The 5,304-nt window shown below is 39.2% G+C and overlaps 1 long non-coding RNA gene across 2 annotated transcripts; it reads right to left on the bottom strand.

Moving 5' to 3' along the window:
• Positions 1-343: 343 nt before the first annotated feature.
• Positions 344-4,823, bottom strand: LOC125517493 (uncharacterized). Of its 2 annotated transcripts, XR_015607385.1 has the most exons (7): positions 4,477-4,823; positions 2,496-2,698; positions 2,351-2,422; positions 1,941-2,090; positions 1,303-1,365; positions 788-830; positions 344-690 (listed from the first exon to the last, which is right to left on the bottom strand). It is a non-coding gene; the product is annotated as an uncharacterized LOC125517493 (long non-coding RNA). The 2 variants fall into 2 exon arrangements; XR_015607384.1 differs by lacking the exon at positions 2,351-2,422.
• Positions 4,824-5,304: the final 481 nt, after the last annotated feature.

The following is a 5,304-nucleotide window of genomic DNA, read 5'->3' as shown; positions in this document are numbered from 1 at the left end:
ACACTTGCCAAGCGTGTCTTACATGGAATGAGACGCTTTCTTGGGACGTTCAAAATCATGTCTACATGTAGACACGTTGTCTTAGGCATGCTCAAAAATCGTGTCTACATGTAGAGACGTTAGCTTAGGCATGCTCATATTACGTCTCTACTTATAGATACGTTTCATTCGCCTCTTGTACTCATCTCTAAATATCCATAAGAATATTTATACTAATGGAATATTTTACTTCAAATATTATTTGATTAATTTTGATTTTGTTTCATCGTTTCAAATGCAATTATTTTTGTGTCATGGTTGCACATGCAAATTGGTCAAATAATATTGTGATATGAAGGCATCATTCCACTTCATAGATTGCATTTGCAAACATTGGCAACCTCGGTAACAACATCCAATGCATTTAGCACGAACAATGTCTCCACTAAAAGTACGTTGACTTCACAACAAAATAATATCAAACATTCATATGAAACATGCAATGTTGAAAATAAATAAGAAAAGATCCTATAGACTGGAACTATTTTTCTCTATGAAGCTAAAATCTATACATAATCCAGAATATTTGTTCGTTCAAAGATTGATTCATCAACTGCTCCTGACTCGTCCAGTGCACCCCCTTTTCAAATCCTCAACTAACTAGCCACTCCTAGCTCCTTTAATGCACTCACTTTTCAACTCCTCACCGCCCTGAAAAGGAGAATGAACACCATTCACATGAACATATGTTTATAGAGAACTGCAAGATAAGAGATTCTTTGATGAAATTATAAGAAATGAATCATACCAATGCTTTGTGGTTATGCTGGAGTTGGCTTAACTATTTTTACCTAAAAACCAGAAAGATTCAGGATAAATAACATATCACACATGTGCAGATTGGAGCATACACAATGCTTGAATGAAAACATACTTACATGTGAGCGAGGCCAAGCAATAATAGAACCCATAGCATCCCTTACTGTTTGGAATTTTTCATATGGTCTAACTACTTTCTCATCTCCTAGATATGTACAGCCGCGAATAAGAACTGCAACGTATTGCACTCCAAGCATGTTTCCTCCAACCACATGTTTTCTCTTTACTCACTAAAGTTCCTTTGGCCACGAGTTTGTCTTTATTTCTCGAGTTCATTGAATACAACACAACTTCAACTTTATCCATTTTTTTAAGAAATGAAACATTTGTTATTGATGAACTTGAGAAGATTTTATTTTACACAAATAAGAACAATTTCAAAAATAATTAGACCAACTATCTATTATACAATCATTGTCATTTGGATATGTAGCCTATATGTACCTGCTTAGCGACTTGGTGATGACCACATGGCTTGGTTGCATTGTTATTTTGAGCATTATCATTCTGCAATTAAATAGGAATACGCATGAAGTGAGACACATGATCAACTACAATGAAGAATGATAGTTTTGAAGAGTTCCGATACATGCACCAAGGAGCCTTATTCTACATGTACTTTTGGTCTGCACATTTCGCTATCAAATTAGATTAAGGTCCTATTACAAAATTATTTATTGTGAAAACTAAGCATGAATTCAGTATGCAAACAAATGAAGTTGACGTCATGTAAATTTATACACTTAAAACAGAATTCACCTAATATTCAAGGCCAGGTGTTCCTCAACATCTATGCAGGGTTTCCACCAAAAAGAACATGTATGAAAGATTGGTATTTTATAGTACTCATGTATTATTTCAGAAGTGATTAATTAGTTTATTTGAATAGGAGATCTGTTGGAGCAACAATGATATGTGTGTGACTAACTTTTGGTTCCATCGGGCCAAATCATGTTACTCTTGTATGCAATACAATTTTAGTACTTGGTTAAATCTGACTTATGATCTGCTAGTAGTGTCACGATAGTATCTGAAACGAGCTTATCAAAATGGGATTGGTATTTCATAATAATGTCATTTACCTTGCACTTAAATACAAAATTAGACAACCTTGTGTACAATCATTGTCATTTACATATGTAGCATAGGTTTGCCTGCTTAGCGACTTGAAGTCGTAAACTTGGTTCAGGACCACCTTGCTGCACGGGAAGATTATTTTCAGCATGGGCATTCTGCAATTTAATAGGAGAAGGTGTCATCGGCATCATTGATAAAAAGTTGGATAAATACTGGCAGGTTATAGGTTAAGATTACTAGGACGGTATATACGAACCCAATCAGGTTATAGTTTCTAATTAAAGGTTACTATTTCACAAAGTTTTAACTTGATGATAAGATAGCTTTCCAATATTTGACTAGTATAAGGGTTCAATCAATAACAAAATTACTGGCAGGAGATAATTGATAACTGAGTGCCGGTTAGTTGGCACACCTTAGTGATCACATGTTCATGTGGTAAAGGCGCACTGCCACAACCCTCTTTTGATTTGGTTTGTTGCAGCTCCTATTAAAGCAATAGTTGCAAGACATTAGAATGGACCTGCATTAAATAGTACATGAAAAGCCCATTACATTACCTGCATAGTAGTTCGTGGCTCCTGCACATCGAGACTTACAAATTATCTTGATTTGGCTAGTGGATTCATGAGATCTTCCTAGTACTATATTATCAATCTCTGGAGGACCTTGCAGATTTTCTTCACCAAGCTGCACATGTTCTGGATCATGCATTGTAAGTTCCAAGTCCTGTAGTCGTCTTGGTATCCTTGCCATTGTTAATCTGCCAAAGTAACAGAAACTACAGATCTCAACCAAAAGTTCAGTGCGGCATAGCATGTATAGAGAGAAAATGCCGCATTCTATAGCAATTCACATGATCGAAATGACCGGTCATCAAGTAGCTAGTGTGAAACTAGTTTCACATGTTTGATTGTCTTCTTCTCGCAGCTTATGAATCCAACGATGACTTTACTCATGTCCCATTTTCAAGTCTTGCTAATAGAATTGATTAGAAGTGGTATAGAATACTAAGTGTGCATGCAACCTATGATGGATTAGATGTGGCTGACATACTGCATTCTTTTGGCTGATGGAGGAAAGCTTAGATGTGGGCCAGCTGTGTAAAATTGGACTCCCATTCCAAAAGATAATACTACTAGTACTACACAAATAACAAGATGGACTCATCGTGTGCGTGTATAACATACATACACAAATGATATGACCATTATGTACTAACTAAAGGCCATAGTGGAGCGGCACCATCATGTCCTTGAAGTTGGTAGCGGTTGGGGCAGATTAACAGTGCAAGTGGTCAAGCAAAGTGGCTGCAAATACACAGGGATTACCTTATCTGAGGAGCAACTTAAGTACTCCCAAAACAAGGTGAAATAATTTGGCTTAGATGTAACTTCATCATTACTACACATGGGAATTCATGATGTTCGGTCGATTAAAATTTTCTTATATATTAGTCATAATTTTTATACGTTTAGTAATCTTAATGAGCAAAAATTTGAAGAATTGATTATGCCCATCAATAGGAAATGATGCCCACATCTGTCTACATAGACTAAATAATCTTCTACATTCATTATACCGGCATATAACAGTTGGGATTAAATCTATGATAAGACTGGCTGACACATAATATTTTTAGCAAAAAAAAACATGCAAGCAGCAAATCAAATATCAAGCATGCAATGAGATTTAATTCTGCCTAGAAGTTACGCTAATGCACACCAGCACAGGAAGAATATGAAAGAAACAGTCACCCGTGTAGTGATTTCGCTAGTACAGACTACACAAAAGCAACTGCTCACCCAAACAGTTTACAAAAAAACAATTGGGATGGAACTCTTCCCAAACGGTTCTGCCAACAAAGCTTTGGGATATTTTGTGCTACTAGTCACTATGCGTGATGTGGCTTAATGTGCATTAATATTTACTCTGCTCCTACCATGGAGCAGAGCTCCTGCAGTTTGCACAACCGGACAACAAACCTCCCTTTCAGCATTTTCTCAAAACTGGTTCGCCCTCTAGGTGTGAGTCTTCTCTATCAGTTGCTCTATGGACTCCACCGTCGGATGGATCGGTTGTTATTAACGTGGATGCTGCACTGTTCTCGAGCTCACAAAGGATGGGGATCGCAGTCGCAATACGGAACCACAACGGAGAATGCTTGTTGGCCTGTAACAAGCAGTCTGAAGTGATCATGACGCCTGAACTTGCTGAGGCATTGGTGCTGCCTTCACGGATCGATCTACAGTAGGTACGGTGATTGCTGACATTAAATCGCTGGCAGCAAGTTTTCAAGCTTCCTCTTTTATTCCTGTAAAACGTTTGACGAATGTACCAGCAGACAAACTAGCTTGTAGCTGTGAGCATCCTCCTAGTCAGATCTATCGTGGTCTAATCCCTGAACTTATTAGGAATAGTCTATGTACTGATGTTGCTATCTGTATAAACTGATGTTACTCTAAAAATTCAGACAGCAAACCTTTACACCGATTAGGCATGATGGCTGCTGTACCAACGTGCTTGCTCTGCTTAATATACCTGTAAGCTGAAGACGAAATTGCTCGTTGCAGAAGACTTCCTCCGACCTTCCCGCCCAATCGCCGCCGTTGGCCCAAATGCACACGCCGGCCGGTCTCTGTCCCCCAACCTCCACGGCCTCCAATCGCCCGCCCGCCCGCTGAGTATCCGTCAGATCGCCCACCAAACTAATGGATCTCTGTTCATCTGATTGAGGTGATGCACATCAGCGGCCAGCGGGTTGGAGGGATCCCATTAGATGGATAGCGCTGGATTAGGAGGTGGAAGAAGAGGAGAAGTGGAGAGATGGCGGCGTGAGTGAGGAGAAGTGGAAAGAGGGCGGCGTGGCGGAGTGATTTACGGGGATTTTTTTTTCAATAATAAGAGCGCTGGCGTGCTATTTCCTGGCGGTAAATGGAAAATAGTTGTGCCAAACGCCCAAATGATTTCCTCCAACAAAAAAAATTAGAGAAAAATGATTTCCTCCAAATGAAATGCGGAAAACTAAGTATGTATCATTAGAAAAAGCCTATTTTATTTTTGTTATACACAAACAACCAAAAAATGGGCCAGGTCACCTCCTCTATTATTATTGCTATTAGCATATACATCGTAGAATGTTTTCTCCTAGACAAAGTAGAAATCCATCTTGTTATAATGTATAATGGATTTTTGGGTCTAAGGGCATCTTCAATGTCGACCCTCAAACCGTCCGTATACGTACGACCTCCCTCTCCCAGCCCATCCGTATCCACGGCGGCGGGCTCCTCCGGCCACAAGCAGGACCAGTAGCCGCAACAGCGGACCCATCTTCTCGTGGAGGCCACCCTGATAGATGAAGAATTCGTC

This window comes from Triticum urartu, chromosome 6A, assembly GCF_056163025.1.
Source record: "Triticum urartu cultivar PI428250 chromosome 6A, HENAU_Tu73, whole genome shotgun sequence".
NCBI classification, from domain to species: Eukaryota; Viridiplantae; Streptophyta; class Magnoliopsida; order Poales; family Poaceae; genus Triticum; species Triticum urartu.
Note: the sequence above shows the minus strand (reverse complement) of the source record. Positions and strands in the feature narration are given on the sequence as shown.